The 17,978-nt window shown below is 33.2% G+C and overlaps 1 protein-coding gene across 1 annotated transcript in view; it reads left to right on the forward strand.

The window, feature by feature from the left end:
- LOC110643300 (uncharacterized) overlaps positions 1 to 16,772 on the forward strand; it is a 79,909-nt gene extending 63,137 nt beyond the window's left edge. Inside the window, exon 3 of the mRNA XM_058153883.1 lies at positions 16,741 to 16,772. The gene's annotated coding sequence lies outside the window, so the exon portion shown is untranslated. The remainder of the gene's footprint in view (positions 1 to 16,740) is intronic.
- Positions 16,773 to 17,978: the final 1,206 nt, after the last annotated feature.

Genomic DNA, 17,978 nt, shown 5'->3' on the forward strand with positions numbered 1-17,978 from the left:
TTTTTTTTTTCTTTTCTTTTCTTTTCCTTTTTTTTATGTCTTAGGAAGACCACAAATCACTTTAATTAAATTTATTAATTATAATCTTTATGGCATCATGCATGATGTCATCTTCCTTCACTTTTTCATTTTCTCTTTTTTTTTTCATTTATTTTTCTATTAGTTCTTTAATTTAATTCCCGACTCTAAAATTTTCTTTTCTCTGATTTTATTTGTGATTAGGTCGAGTCACTCCGGGGTCAATTGACCAAATCGCCCCTCGCCGGTTCAACCCGGTTTGCAAATAATTCAATATTTCTTCTGGCTCCCTAACCTAATTATTTAACTGGCTTAACAGTTCTTTTTCGTGATTTTCTCTTTTCCACTATGTTTATAATAGTCTTAAGGATCGCAGCATCACATTTTATTGTTCGAAATTTGAGTTTAAATCGACTTCGCAGTCCTTCCCGAGAAGGTCACCCATCGCTGTGACTCTCGGCTCGTTTAACATTTTATGTTCTGTTTTTCTTATTTATACTTAACTAATTGGCAATTACTAATTATTTGTGTTTATAGGTTATCTAATTGTCTTAAGTGTGGTTCTAATCCCCTTAATTGTCTGGACCAACATCGGTCACCAAAACAGTGAAATACACCAGGCTATACAAATAGGGGTGTTACAATTCTCCCCCCCTTAAATAAATTTCGTCTCGAAATTTTATCGGGTATCAATCTCTGAACAGCTGTGGGTGCTGTCTCCTCATGTTCTCCTCTCGTTCCCAAGTAGCTTCTTAGCCCGAATGATGGTTCCACAGCACTTTCACTAACAATATCTACTTGTTCCGTAGCTGCTTCATCTCATAAGCCAGAATCTCTATGGGTTCTTCTTCATATGTGAGGTCTGGATTCACTTCAATTTCCTCTACTGGTAGTACATGAAATGGGTCTGATCGATACCTCCTCAACATAGACACATGGAAGACATTATGTATCTTCTTCAACTCTGGAGGTAGTGCAAACGAAATGCCAAAGGACCCACTCTTTCCAGAACCTCGTATGGCCCAATAAAACAAGGACTCAGTTTCCCCTTTCTGCCGAATCTCATAATCCTTTTCCAAGGAGAAACTTTGAGGAATACTTTCTCACCCACTACATACTCAATATCCCTTCTCTTCAGATCAATGTAGGACTTTTGATGGTCTGATGCAGTCTTAAGTCGATCTCTGATCACCCTGATCTTCTCTTCAGTTTGCTGAACAATTTCGGGCCCAATCATCTTTCTTTCACCCATGTCATCCCAACACAACTGGGTTCTACATTTTCTGCCATACAAAGCTTTATATGGAGGCATCCAAATGCTTGATTGGTAGCTGTTGTTGTAAGCAAACTCAATCAAAGGCAAGTGTGTGTCCCAACTGCCCTCAAACTCAATCACACAAGCCCGTAGCATGTCCTCCAAGATTTGAATTACTCTCTCAGACTGGCCATCGGTCTATGGGTAGAATGCAGTACTGAAGTTCAATCTAGTTCTTAGGGCTCTCTGAAGACTACCCCAGAATCTAGAAGTGAACCTAGGATCTCTGTCTGATACGATGGATACTGGCACTCTATGTAGTCTCACAATTTCATCAATGTATAACTTGGCCAATCTTTCTAAACTGTAGTCCATCCGGACTGGCAGAAAATGAGCAGACTTAGTCAGTCTGTTAATAATGACCCATACTACATCATGACTCTTTTGTGTTCTCGGAAGCCCCATCACAAAATCCATTGTTATTCTCTCTCATTTCCATTCCGGTACTGGTAGTGGATGTAACAATCCAGCGGGTGCTTGATGCTCTGCCTTCACTTGCTGACAAGTTAGGCATTTGAAAACAAACTCTGCCACATCTCTTTTCATACCCATCCACCAGTAATGCTCCTTTAGCCCTCTATACATTTTTGTGCCACCAGGGTGCATGGCAAAAGGAGACTCATATGCTTCCTTCAAAATGATCTGCCTCAAATCAACATCATTAGGAACACATATTCTGCCCTGGTATAGCAGTAGACCATCATCTCTGATTGAGAATTCTGGTTTCTTGCCCTGCCGGACTTCTTCTAACAATTTTTGATACTTCTGATCATTCTGAGCAGTCATTCTAATCTGATCAATCAACACTGGATGTACATGCCATGCAACTGCTGTCTGCCAATCATCATTAATCTCTAAACTGGCATGTAATGATCTTAACTCATGTACCATAGATAAAGGAGTAACCCGTAGACTTGCCATAGTCTTACGACTTAAGGCATTAGCCACAACATTAGCTTTCCCTGGCTGATAGTCTATCAGACAGTCATAGTCCTTTATTAACTCTAACCATCTCCTTTGTCTCAAATTCAGCTCTTTCTGAGTACCAAAATACTTCAAACTCTTATGATCTATATAGATGTAGCATTTCTCCCCATACAAATAGTGCCTCCAGATCTTAAGAGTAAACACAATAGCTGCAAGCTCCAAATCATGTGTTGGATAATTTCTCTCATGCAGTTTTAGCTAGCGTGATGCATAAGCAATGACATTTCGATCTTGCATCAATACACAGCCTAACCCATTGTGAGAAGCATCACTATATACTGTGTATTCTTTACCTGGAGTAGGTAAAGTAAGGACTGGAGCTTCAGTCAAACATTTCTTCAATTCATCAAAACTCTGTTGGCATTTATCCATCCACTAAAATTTCACATCTTTTCTAAGCAGCTTGGTCAATGGAGATGCCAACATAGAGAATCCCTTCACAAATCGACGGTAGTATCCAGCTAAACCCAGAAAACTGGGAATCTCTGTGATATTTCTAGGTGGTCTCTAATTAAGGACAGCTTCTATCTTACTTGGATCTACCTTGATGCCCTCTTCTGATACTACATGCCCCAAGAAAGACATTTCCTTTAGCCAAAATTCACACTTCGACAATTTGGCATATAGTTATTTCTCCCTCAAACTCTGTAGTACAATCCGCAGATGTCTATCATGCTCTTCTGCACTCCTCGAATAAACTAATATATCATCAATGAATATCACAACAAACTGATCGAGGTATGGTCTGAAGATAGTGTTCATCAGATCCATAAAAGCAGCCGGAGCATTAGTTAACCCGAATGGCATAACCAAGAACTCATAATGGCCATAGCGGGTTCTGAAGGCAGTTTTAGGAATATTCTGCTCTTGTACTTTCAGCTGATAATAACCTGATCTCATGTCAATTTTGGACAACACAGCTGCACCCCTCAACTGATCAAACAAGTCATCAATGCGGGGCAATGGACGTCTATTCTTTATTGTCACCTTATTCAACTGCTAATAATCAATACATAAGTGGAGAGTGCCATCCTTCTTCTTAACAAATAACACTGGCGCTCCCCAAGGTGACACACTAGGGTGGATAAAGCCCTTGTCAAGCAACTCTTGTAACTGCACTTTCAACTCTTTCAATTTTGCAGGTGCCATTCTATATGGTGTTATGGAGATTGGGTCCACACCAAGCATAATATCAATCTCAAACTGCACCTCTCTTTCTGGAGGTAATCTTGGCAATTCATCAGGAAACACATCCCGAAAGTCATATATAGTAGGGATGTCCCTCAGTGCTGGACTCCCCACTTGGGTGTCTATCACATGTGCCAAGTATGCTTCACACCCCTTTCTGATCATCCTTCTAGCTAGTGCAGCCGAAATGATGTTTGATGGTAGTAAATGCCTCTCCCCATGTATTACCACATCATCATACAAAGGGAGACTAAAAGCGACTGTCTTCAGTCTATAGTCAATCATGGCGTGATGCCTGGCTAACCAATCCATGCCCAAGATGATATCATACTCTCTAAAGGGCATTTCAATCAAATCTGACAGGAAAACATGTCCTTGGATCACCAAAGGACAGTCTCTATAGATTATGTTGACTCGGACCTCTTGTCCTAATGGACTAGTTACTAGCACTTCAAAACCCATTTGGACACATGGAACAGCAAGTGAACTGACTATGCTAGCACTAACATATGAATGGGTTGAACCCTGATCAAACAACACAAATACTTCTTGATTAGAGATAGAAAATATACCAGCTACAACATCAGAAGTCTCAGCCTCTTCTTGCTGTCTCATTGTGTAGACTCTGGCTAACGCACTTCCTTGTGCTGACTGACCAATAGTGCCCTGACTGCTAGAAGCAGTGCCTCTACCTCTGCCTTTTCCTCTGCCAACTGATTGTGAACTTCTAGAAGCAGGACTCTGAATAGATCCTTCTGCAGTCGTAGGAGCTGGACCATATTTAGGAGTGTTAGTGCAGTCTTTAGCTAAATGGCCCTTGGTCCATAGTTAAAGCAGGCTCCTGTTGCCCAATAGTATTCTCCCCCATGAATCTTGCCATAAGTCTCACAGGGCAGCAGATATGAACCCTCGCCGATCGCTAACTGCACCTAGGGGTCTCTGTCTGCAGAATCGCCCTACCAAATCTCCCACCTTGGCCTCTGCTAGGTCCACCAAATTTCTTTCTCTTCCCAGAAGTACCACCGGAACTTTGTTCAACTGATTTTTCCCCCTTGTCTTTCTCTGATTTTTTAACTTTTTCTGATTTTTCTTTTGTTGGGGTCGCTTCTGATTCAATCCTCTCTAACTCGAGTGCATAAGACATGAGTTCTGAAAAATTACTGTGTCTAAATCCCACTACTTGCATTCTCAAACTGAGCTTCAAACCCGTCTCAAATCTCTTGCATCTTGCCTTGCTGGTAGAACGGAGACTCCCAGCATAGTGGCTTAAGCGGGAGAACTCCCTCTCATACTCTGCTACCGATCTGTTCCCTTATTTCAAACTCAAAAATTCTTGCAATTTCTGATCAACATATGCATTTGGGATGTATTCTGTCTGAATTCTCGGATGAAGTCATCCCAGGTCAGTACTGGTGGTTCAGCCAAGCTGTGGGGAATGGTCTTCCACCAATCATACGCATCCCCTTGCAGTAGTGACACAGAGTATTCAAACTTCAATTCATCTTGGCAGTGCAGCTTCTTAAATACTCTATCCATCCTTTCAAGCCATTGCTCTGCCTCAAGGGTCCATCAGACTTTAAATTCAGTAGCTCCATACTTCAATAACTTGTCATACTGTCTGGCTGGAGGCAGTGGTTGTGCCACAGGTGTCTGGGTGGAGCTTGAGCAGGTATACCCCCAGCCATTTGTTAAAATATTGCAGCCATCTGTTGTGCAAACTGTGTAGGAAACTGCGGCATTTGTGGGGCTAGTGCTACTGATCCACTGACATTCTATAGAGCTAGGGCTTCCCCTTGTGCCTCAACTTCAATAGATTGCTCAACTGAGCAATCTCCTTCTTCCATTTCAATCTGAAGTTAGGGTATCTCCTGAACAAGTAACACATGGAGATTTCCCTCCGTTAGTTCATATTTATGATGTAATGCACTGTATGTAACAAATATGGACATTGAGCAGTTGTACTTAACAAGGAAAGACACAAATTCTCAAGTTAAAACATACTTCAAAAATTTGCTCTTATACCACTAAAACATGTCACACCTTACCCCTCTGTAAGGCATAATATAATCCCGTAGAATACCTAATGAACTACCGAACTTCACCTACTGATAACTCATTAAGTACCCTACAAGAGATTTTAAAACAATTTGCTTACTTTTGATAAGTGGTGAGCATTTCTAAATAGATATTAAAACATTTAATTAAAGTTGAAAATCAGTTGAAATTTTTTTGGCCCATTTTATTTTTCCGCAAATTTTATAAAAATTTTGACAGAGTTCCGTCTGTATTTTGAGAAAACAATTCTTCAAATACCTGAAAAAAAGCACTTCCAATAATTTTCCTCAACAACTTCTTCAAATTCACAATTATTTCAATCAATTTCAACACATTTATCAACTTTCAAAATTCAAATCCACCATTTCCAATATCCACAATCATCAAATGCCATTAGTGAATTTCATTCAATTCAAAATAAAATACTTCCATTCATATGTAATTAAATGTAAAACAACTTATATACATCATACTAAAAATTTACATTAGTAAAAATCCAACTAAAATTTATTACAAACTTTGTACAAACTGCTCAAGACCAATTTTACATGTCCATACATTTACGTGCATTACATACATCAAAATAAATATTTACAGTTATGGTATAAATTATACCCGATAACTTCAAGCAGGTAGGTCCTCAATCCTCAGCAGCTCACTCTGCTGCTCTTCTAGTATCTATATCTACGACAGCAATAATAGCCATCGCTGAGTACTAGGACTCAGTGGTGCACAACATACTAAAATAATCTTTATGCAGAGTTTAAATCATATTTATTCAAAAAATTGGACTGAACATGAGAATAAAATACAAAACATAAATTATGAGATTTTAATCCAAACAAGTTCATTTCAAAGTATCAAAACACATTTCATAAAACCCACAGTTATATCATGCCATTCGAAACAAATATAATCTCAATAGCCAGAGGCTAAGGAGAAATCACATCACAAGGCTAGCTAGCTCAAATATATGGATATCCATTCAATTTCTTCTTCTACTGGCACACACCTCAACACTTCAGCCAGAGAAGGAATCAAAATTCAAAACTGATTACCCCCACTAGTCATGCTAGTGAGGTGTTCAAATATATGGTCATGACACTGTGGTTTCAAAACTTATCTTAACAATTTGCTAAACATTGCCATTTCAAATATACACAATTAACTTTCAACAATTTAAATCAAAGCATCATAAATAATGTCACAATTCACTATTTCAAATTATTCAAAACAATATGCAGAAAATAATTTACAGAAATTATACGTTGCGCACAAACCTTAAGTGAGTCGCCTCTTGGCCTTGACTCGATTCCTCGGGTTCTTTCCCGGTGTTCTTTTCCACTGAAACACACAGTTTCATAGTGTTTCAGTATCATAACTTAGCATAAATCCAAAAATAAATTTAAATTCACTTTTTCCTAGCTCTAATGTGCTAAACTCAACGTTCTTTAAATTTTTGTTTTTCGGGTTACTATTCACTACACTATTCAAGTTAAATTGTTGACTTTCTAAGGCTTAATAGGTATGGGAATTCCAACTTTACCCACATACCACATTTTGGTAACTAAATTTGTTGGTTTTGGTTGTTTACTCAAATTCTAAGTCTTTTAGGCAAATTTGATAATTTTCAATTTTGGTGTCTAAGGTTGCACTCTTCCATTGGTCATTTTACTGCTGGAATTTGGCAAAACTTTCTTCATAGAAAATGTTCCCTGTTGTCTTAAGTTTATTCTTCTTTTTGAATCACTCCAATTAGAGTTTTGTAGCTCAAGTTATAGCCATTTGAACCATAGTTGCCGGATTGGACTTAACCCAGATTTTCTGGGCAAATTTTGGTTCTGGCAATTTTAGGTAACCAACTTAGGGTGGCCAAATTACTTGGTTAATGGCAGAATTTGGGTTTGTGTCCTTCATGAAAGTTTTAGGTCTATATCTAAACTGTTCACTGGTAAAATTTCAGGTCATTTTGACCTGCCTAGCTCAAGTTATGGCCAAATGAATTGGTCAGTTTGTACAGGGCAGACTGAGATTTTTCGAGTTTAGTCAATTTGTTCACTAGGTTTTGGTCACTTTTTGGGCATGCTTCCTTAATGAAAATTGTGTCATTTATTGTCTATTTTCATTCCCGATTGGTCTCATACGAATTGGACTTGTAAATTTTTATTTTTGGTCCCTCAAAAGGACTTTGGTCATGCTGCCAGCAGCATGACCACACTTAATCCGAATTTGATCTCAACTCCAATACTTCCAACACACTTCATTTGGTCACCATTGACCATTTCCCACTTCAAACTAGGTCAAATATATCATTTACCAATTTCTCACATTTTTGCCTCTAAACCCTAAGTGTCCAAACCCTAGTTTACTAATTCTTTGCATTTGATTGATTCAATGCCTATATACATGTTTCTTCATCTCAAACAAGATCACATATACTTTTAAATCTATCAAACCATGCAAATATACCCCCATACACATCCTGGCCAAAATTCACTCATGGTCCCTCAACAAATTTTTCTTTTATTTACAGTTTATTTACAAGTTCAATAAGTTAAAAATGTAGAAATCAAACTAAAATTGTCAAATTTGCTTACTAACCTTTCTTAGAACTTCAAATCCTTCAAATCTCTATCTATTGTTCTTCTTTCCTCTTTCAATCTTCTTCTTAGGTTGAGATAACAAGCTCTAATGAGGTGTTTATGGAAACTATTAAGGTTTAGTGAGGAATTTTAAGCTTGAATGCAAGCTTCAATGGAGGTTTAAAAATGGAGATGTGAGGGAGAGGGAGAGGGAGAGTGACGGCTTGAAGAAGACTTTTGTGTTTTTTTTTTTTTCTTTTCTTTTCTTTTCCTTTTTTTTTATGTCTTAGAAAGACCACAAATCACTTTAATTAAATTTATTAATTATAATCTTTATGGCATCATGCATGATGTCATGCATGATGTCATCTTCCTTCACTTTTTCATTTTCTCTTTTTTTTTTCATTTATTTTTCTATTAGTTCTTTAATTTAATTCCTGACTCTAAAATTTTCTTTTCTCTGATTTTATTTGACAGTTAGGTCAGGAGTCAGCTCTCGGGGTCAATTGACCAAATCGCCCCTCGCCGGTTCAACCCGGTTTGTAAATAATTCAATATTTCTCTTTTCCACTGTGTTTATAATAGTCTTAAGGACCGCAGCGTCACATTTTACAGTTTGAAATTTGAGTTTAAATCAACTTCGCAGTCTTTCCCGAGAAGGTCACCCATCGCTGTGACTCTCGGCTTGTTTAATTTCTTATGTTCTGTTTTTCTTATTTATACTTAACTAATTGGCAATTACTAATTATTTGTATTTATAGGTTATCTAGTTGTCTTAAGTGTGGTTCTAATCCCCTTAATTGTCTGGACCAACACCGTCACCAGAACAGTGAAATATACCAGGCTATATAAATAGGGGTGTTACAAAAAATTTCTTTTTTTTTATTTTTTATACTATTTTCTTTTGCGAATGTACACAAAATCATAATCCATCAGCTCAAAATCAAAGTAATTAACATAATATATGAATTTTCAATTTTAACAATTTTTTCTTTCTTCTCAAAACTTTTCTCAAATAAAGCTAACCCATTGATATGATCTTAATGGTAACAGTTTGGATAGCTGAATTTTATAAGAATTTAATTTAATTAATTTTTTTTTATTAATTTTTACATTTAAAAATTTAATAATTAAAATTATTAAGTTTTTTAAATTAAAAAAATTAATTTAAAAGAAATAAAAATTAGGTATGGTATTGAATATATTCATCTCTTGTTTGAAAAATAAAATTCTATAATAATTTATGATATTGTTGATATATCCTAATTTTATTAACAACGATAAATATGGATACCTATTTATTTTTACAAAATTATATATTTTAAAGTTGAAAAATTAAGCAACAACATGGTTTTAAATTATATTTTCCCCTAATAAAATTAATAATTTGTAATTTCAAGATTAATTTAATTGGTAAGTTGATTAACTTTCCATCTTATTAATTATAACTTAACTTATGAAAATAGACGGTAATTCTGTGAAAATTTTAATTTTGATTGCAAGAGAAGAACTCAATATGGTATAAAAGCTGACATATGAAAGCAATTTACCGTAAATGAAAAGTAATTCAAAGGTGATAATGAGTTTTAATTTAGAGGAATCGAAGTTGTCTTCAAAATTTTAAGATTTCGAAAGTTAATTATTAAAAAAATTAAAATGCATATAATTAAATAATATCCTTTAAACAATTTAAAGGAATAACTTGTGTTTAAAAAAAAAAAAAATATATATATATATATATATATAAAGGAAAGTTTACAATTTTGTTTATGAGTTTTGCCTTAGTTTTTGAATTTTAAAAATTAATTTTTTAGTGTCTAAATTTTACATTATATTACATTTTAATTCTTGATTTTGATAAATGAATTATTTAATCCTTTTAATTTTAATAAATAGAATAATTTAATCTTTATAATTTTAATGTTTACAATAATTTCATCAATTGATAAAATAATGAAATTACCTATATATTAAAATTACAAAAATTAAAGTGTTGTATAGTGTAAAATTTATAGACTAAATAATTAAATTTTCAAAGAACTAAAGTGTAATATAGGAAAAATTTTAGTATTAAATAATTAATTTTTTAAAATATAGGTATTAAAGTGTAATATAGAGCAAAATCTAGGAATCAAATTGTAAATTTTCCAAAAAAAATGTTTAAAAATCTGTGTTAAAAAAAAAAGACTGAAAATGCATGGGATGCTCCAAACTTAGGATGATCCATCAAGTTGAACTTAAAAATTAACTATTAAATTACAGAAAGAAATTTTATCATGAGTTTTAATTTAATGATATTCAGTTATTTTTAGAAATATAAAATTTTAAATTTGAGTTTTAATTGAAATTAAATCAATAAAAAAATACTCATAATATGGATTTATCACAACATAAAAAATATAATAAACTCAACAATTTTAAAAAAATTATTAAAATATAGACTTCATTTATTTTGTAAAAAAATATTTGTATATAATAAATATTTTTTAAAATTATTATTTTATACAATGAAAAATTAGCTAGAAAATATTTTTTAATGTTTGGAACATATTGATAATAATTAATTTCTTGCATATGAAATATACGTCCAAAATTAAATTAAGCCACAAGAAAAATAAAGAAATTATGAATAAAAATTAATATTTTTAAATAATTTTTTTTACTATTATTATTATTATTATTATCTACAATTTTTAGTAAAAATATTTAATTAAATTAGCTGTAAATAAATAAAAAAAAAAAAAGAAAAAAGCAGATGTATCCAAAAAAATAATTAAATTCATTCCAGATCTCATGTCATCGTGAAAAGCCAAGCTAAAGCAGGCAAAGGCTAATTTGTTCAACGTTGATCTCATATCATTTTCAACCTTTGCCCAATTATGAAGTCTCGATGAAAGCTTTTTACCTCGCCATAGCTTAGTTCAAAGGCTAATTTGGTTGGAATCCTTGCATAACAATTGAGAATGATTAACCATTTTTAGCTTAGTCTTTTGACCGATTGAGGATTGTTTATGAAGAGGTTAAACCAATTTATAAATTTTAAAAATAAATTGAAATATATATTTATGATATTTTTTTAAGCTTATAAGTAAAAAAAATTGAGGGATTAATTTTTTTTTATTTTAGTGATTATAAATTAATTTGATAAAGTATTTTATGCTACTCTTATTTTATTTTTAAAATTTTATTATAATCTCATTTAATATATTTTAATAATTTTAACAGTAAATGTGTTTATAAATTATTGTTTACTAAATATATTAGTTATTTATTAACTACTTATAAACATTTTAACTAAATACGTAATTACTAAAATCTTAAATGCTTATAAGTTTATAAGTTACAAGCACTAATATAATATAATTAAATATGTAATGAAATCAAAATTGTAATGGAATGCAATGTAATTATCTTTGTATTTTTATATTTAATTATAAAATAAAAATATAAGTAGTGTAATATAATGATAATTTTAATTTTAATATTTAATTTGTTTATAATATTAATAATAAATGATAGTGGTTGCAACAATTGATAGTTAAGCGGTAATGATGGCTAAATGATGACAAAGTGATAGTGGCAGCGGCGGCGGCGGAGGTGACGGCGACGGCAATAATAGTGGTTCAATGGTGGTGGTATCAAGTTGAAATTGTAACACCCCTATTTGCATAGTCTGGTACATTTTACTGTTCTAGTGACCGGTGTCGGTTCGGACAATTAAGAGAATTAAAATTACGTCTAAGACATCTAGTTAAGCCCTGAACGCAAATAATTAATAATTGCCAAATAGTTAAGTACAAATAAGAAAAACAGAACACAAGAAGTTAAATGAGCAGGGAGTCACAGCGATGGGTGACCTTCTCGGGAATGACTGCGAAGTCAATCTAAACTCAAATTTTGAACCTTAAAATGTGACGCTGCGGTCCTTAGGACTATTGCAAACACAGTGGAAAAGGGAAAATCACGAAAAAGAATTGTTAAGCAGGTTAAATAATTAGGTCAGAGATCCGGAAGAAATATCGAATAACTTGCAAACTGGATTGAACTAGCGAGGGGCAATTTGGTCAATTCATCCCTAAAGCTGACTCCTGACCTAACTGTCCAATAAAATTGGAGAAAAGAAAATTTCGGGATCAAGAATTAAATTAAATAACTAATAAAAAAAAAGGAGAAATTGAAAAAGTATGATTACATCATGTTGATGACATCAATTATGATGTCAAAATTTATTTTTAATTTTCCACATTTTTTGACCAATTCAAATACACAAAATAAGACATAAATGATAAAAAAAGAAAAAAAGAAAAAAATCACTTCTTTCTTCTTCTCCAAACCGGCACATCTCTCTCTCCCACTTCCTTCACCAAAAACTTCCATGGAAGTTTGAGATCAAGCTTTACAAACCCTAGAAATCCCCCAAAAATTCTAACTAATTATGATTTAACTTTGTTTGGGCAACTAGAAGAGAAGATTGAAGAAGCAAGAAAGAAGAAGAAAGGAAGAAAATTGGTGATTGGAAAATCAAACAAAGGTTAGTATGTAAATTTGAATTCTTTTGTTAAATTTCTATGTTCTTAGTTAAGTTGACCTAGATTTTAACTTAAATCCAAACAAAAACAATTGTTGAGGGACCAAATATAAAATTCATCCAGCTAGGGTTAGGGTTTGATATGAATGAGTTTGATGGTTTTGAATGGTTATTTGAGGTGAATTAGGTGTGTAGAACATGAATACACACTTTAAATTGCATTAGATTGAACTTTGTATGTAGCTAGGGTTTTGAACATGTGAAAAATTGAAGAAAATTTTGAGAATTAGCCAAATGATGTTATTGACCTTATTTGAGTTGAGAAATAGTCAATTGTGACCATTTGTGGTGTGAATGAATTGTTGGAAATAAGTTTAAATTCAGATTGGTGACGGTCAATCTGCAGGCAGCTTGACCTAGGTCCCTTTCAGGGACCAAAACTTAAAATTTACCAACCCAATTGGTGTGAGGCTAATTGGGAATGAAACTAGACACAAAATGGCACATTTTTCATTTAGAAATCATACCCAGAAAGTGACCATAACTTAGTGAACAATTAGGCCAAATCCGAAATTGGCAAACTGACCTGTACAAAAATGAGAAAATGAACAGTAGTTACGTAAATGACCATAACTTAGTCTAGGAAGGTCTAAATGACCTGAATTTTTACCGATAGAAATTTGAGACATAGTCCTACAACTTTCATAAAGAAAACAAACCCAAAATTTGACCATAAGCTGCCCAAAAACTTACCTGCAGTCAACTTGCAAAAACTGCCATTATACCAGTAAATGCCCAGAATTCTGGGTAAAACTAAATCCGGCTAGCCATGTTCAAATGGCTATAACTTGGGCTACAAAACTCCAAATAGAGTGATTCAAAAAGAGAAATAAAGTTAAGACAATAAGGAACAACTTCTTGTTAGTAGTATGCCCTAGAGCATATCATTTAGTATGTATCTTGTACATATTTTTATTAATAAAAGGCTTTTTCACTTTTCCGTTTACATAATATATTTATGTGTAATAGAAAAGGTCCATTGATATTTTGTTAGAAATATTATTCTTAAGTTGTTAAGAATATGAGTGACATTATTTCTAGCATAAAGTATCATAAATAGGTTCACAATCGAGGATACTTCATAATAAGTACATGACTTATCCAGAAAGATTGTATTCATGTTTGTTCCCAAGTTATTTATTATATGAGATATAAATAAGATGGAATGGTGAGTCTCATGCCATATGACAAACATGATAGGTACTTATAAATGATAAGTAAGCCGAACCAGTGACACTTATAACAAGCACATGGAGTTTTCTCTTATCAATGTTTTGTCATAAATCATATCAGTGCATATAATCTTTAGACCTGAGATAGCACAGTTATCTTGTATATAGGTAGTTTGAGTTTGATACTGCTTTCATACTTGTACTGTGTATGGGTATATGGGCATGTGTTGGCTCTTACTAGTTATATATGGAGGTAGGTGTTGATCAAGATGGAATCTGTTCCTCTAAGTAAATAGAGATAAAATCCTATGTTCATTTAATTGTTTTTGATGTTTCAAGTTCCTGGCCAGGACAGATAGATTTAATCAGAAAAGAGTTTCTGATGAGAAAAATCTTTTAATCAAGAACTGGAATTAAAAGAGAACATAATATTCATAGCAAATGAGGTTTGACATAAACCATGACTCTAGCTCAAATTAGGATTTTGTAACAGAGAGATTCCAGTGCATGGTAACATATGATTATAGGTTCATTTAAGGTAAACCTTATTACTAATTGGGTGGCCATGGCATGCTATGTTAGGTGTTAACCATGGTCTATGAGGTGCGTAAAATGATTTAGAGAAATCATTTATGGTAAGAAAGAGTTCTGATGATATTAAGAGTTGATATCATATCTCATTGCCAATTAGTGATGAGCCTAGTAAGTCACACACATACACAAGTTATCACCTAATTAAATATAATTTAATTAATTAATTAAAGAGTTTAATTGATTAATTAAATAGGTTTGGTTTGCAATTAGATTGCAAAGTCCCTAGCATGACTTGAAGCCAAATCTAGATTATTGGATGTATGGTATAAGTTAAATTTATATTTAAAGTGTTTAAATATGAATTTAATTAATGAGAAATTAATTAATAGAGATTAATTAATTGATTTATATTTGATATAAATTGATTAAAAGAAGAGAAATAATTATTTTGGGTTGAGAACTCAAAATTAAGACACAGGGGCATTTTGGTAATTTCACAGGGTGACATGTGGCACCATGAGATGGTGACACATGGCATTATACATAAGCTTGCCAAATGTCTTTTAATCATGTAAGATGATTAAAATTAAGATTAAATATAGGTTTGACACTTGGCACAATGTGATTGGGTCAATTAAACCTAGAACCAATCAGAGGGTGACATGTGGCAAGGGTTTAATGTGTTAACCTAGCTATATAAGTGTTGTTATGAAGAGAAAAAATACAACCAACAGCCACTCCTCCTTTGTCACGCCATTTTGAGGCTCTCCATCTCTTCTTCTTCATCTCTCATCAATTCAAAGAGATTAGCCATCAATCTCTTGAATTAAAAATACTAGAAATCATTTCTAGTGTCCTGTTTACATCTTTAATCTCTTAAAAGGCAGAACTTGATTTTCTAATTAATAGAAAAAGATTTAGAAGCTGTTCAAGGGCTGCCATAGGTGTTCTTGGTGTGGACAAGCTAGAGGGACAACATCTGGTGTCCTGAAGACGCATCTCAAAGGTGCAAATATACTGCAGTGCATCAAGAGGTTAGTGTGTTTATTCTTAATTTAATCTAGGGTTCTAAAATTAATCTAATTAATTTTAAAATCTTAAATGGCAAATACAGATCCAAAAACATATTAAAATAGTTTTAATATGTTGTTTATCATTGAAATCAAATAGATAAAAATAAATCTTGCATGATGCATATGACCCTAGGTGAAAATTTTTGAATTCAATGGTATAAACTTGTGTTTTTCATGCTTCCGCTCCTTCACTTCTATGAAGAAAACTTATCCAAATTATCACAGTAACATGACCAATGGAATAGTGCAATACTGAATGCCAAAACTGAAAATTTGAAACTTGTGCCTAAGAGACTTGAAGTTTGAGGAAACAACCAAAACCAACAAATTAGGTAATCAAAATGTGGTATGTTGGTTAAATTAGAATTCCCATACCTATTAAGTATTAGAAAGTCAACAAATTGACTTGAATAGTATCGTGAATAGTAACCCTGAAGTGTAAATTTTAACGAACATCAAGTTTAGCATATTAAAGCTAGGTAAAAATAGATTTGAAATTATTTTTGGATTTATGATAAAATATGATACTGAAACATTGTGAAATTGTGTGTTTCAGTCGAAAAGAATACCGGAAAAGAACCCGAAGCATCGAGTCAAGGCCAAGAGGCGACTCATATAAGGTTTGTGCACAACATAAACATTCTTTAAAATTTCTTTACGAAGTGCATAAAATGATTTGTGGTTTACTCATATTGCAAAATAATGATTGAAATGTATACTATGTTTTTTATCTAAATTATTAGAAATTTGATGATATGTGATTTAATTGTCAGTAAATGTTTGATAAATTGATAAAATAGTTTTGAAACCATAGTGTCATGACCATATATTTTAATGTCTCACTAGCATGACTAGTGGGAGAAATTAGTTTTGCATTTTGATTCATTCTCTGGCTGAAGTGTTGAGGTGTGTGCCAGTAGAAGAAGAAATTTGAATGGATATCCATATATTTGAGCTAGCTAGCCTTGTGAATTCTCATAAGCCTCCGGCTATTGAGATGAATATGTTTCGAATTGTATGATATAACTGTGTGTTTTTATGAAATTGATTTGAGAATTCTTAAATGAAATTGTTGGACTAAAAGTTTATAAATCATATTTTGCATATGTCTTTCATTTTCAGCAATGTGTTTGAATAAGTATGATTTGAATTATGCATAAATGTTATTTTACTATGTTGTGCACCACTGAGTCATCGTACTCAGCGATGGCTGTTATTGCTGTCGCAGATATAGAGACTAGAGGAGCAGCAGAGTGAGCTGCTGAGGATATTAGAGCTACACCCCTGAAGTTCTGTCGGGTATATTTTATACTCTAATTGTAATATTTATTTTGATGTATGTAAATATATGTACATGTATAAACTGGTCATGAGCAGTTGTATAAAGTTTGTAATAATATTATTTTGGATTTGCTAATGTAAAGTGGTTGATAAATGTAATTTATTTTTACTTTAATGAAAAAAAATAAATGGAAATATTGAGTACTATTTTGATGATAATTGAGTTGTGAATTATTGATTTGAGTTTTGGAGTTTGAGAAATGATGTTGAGTTGTGTTGAAGTAGTTGTGAGTTTGATGAAAAAGAATTATTGGAAGTGTTTTTGCAGGTTTTTGAAGAACTGTTTTCTTAAAATACAGACGGCACTCTGCCGAAATTTTTTCAAAAATTTGCATAAAAATAAAATGGACAAAAATTTGGACTAGTTTTTGAACTTCTATTAAATGTATGAAAATACTCACCAATTCTAAAAAGTAAAAAAATGGTTTTAAAATCCTTTGTAGGGTACTTAATGAGTTATCGGTAGGTGAAGTTCGATAGTTCATTAGGTATTCTACGGGATCATGTTATGTCTTATAGAGAGGTAAGGTGTGACATGTTTTAGTGGCATCAGAGCAAATTTTTGAAGTATGTTTTGATTTGTGAATTTGTGTCTTTTCTTTGATAAGTACAACTACTCAATGTCCTTAATTGTTACATATAGTGCATTACATCATAAATATGAACTAACGAAGGGAAATCTTCTTGTGTTACTTGTTCAGGAGATATCCTAACTCCAGACTGATATGGAAGAAGGGAATTACTTTGTTGAGCAGTCTGTAGAGGCTGAGGCCCAAAGAGAAGCCCCAGCTCTCCAAAATGTCTGTGGGTCAGTGGCACCAGCCCCACAAATGCTCAGTTTCCTACACAATTCGCACAGCAGATGGCTGCGATGTTCCAATAAATGGCTGGAAGCATGCCTACCTAAGCTTCACTTCAGACACCTGTGGTGCAACCACAGCCTCCAGCCTGGTAGTATGACAAGCTACTTAAGTATGGGGCTATAGAGTTTAAGGGTACAGTGGACCCTTTAGAGGTAGAGCAGTGGTTGGAGAGAATAGATAGAGTGTTTAAGAAGCTGCACTGCCCAGATGAACTAAAATTTGAATACTCAGTGTCCTTGTTGCAAGGGGATGCATATGACTG

This window comes from Hevea brasiliensis, chromosome 9 (assembly GCF_030052815.1).
Source record: "Hevea brasiliensis isolate MT/VB/25A 57/8 chromosome 9, ASM3005281v1, whole genome shotgun sequence".
NCBI classification, from domain to species: Eukaryota; Viridiplantae; Streptophyta; class Magnoliopsida; order Malpighiales; family Euphorbiaceae; genus Hevea; species Hevea brasiliensis.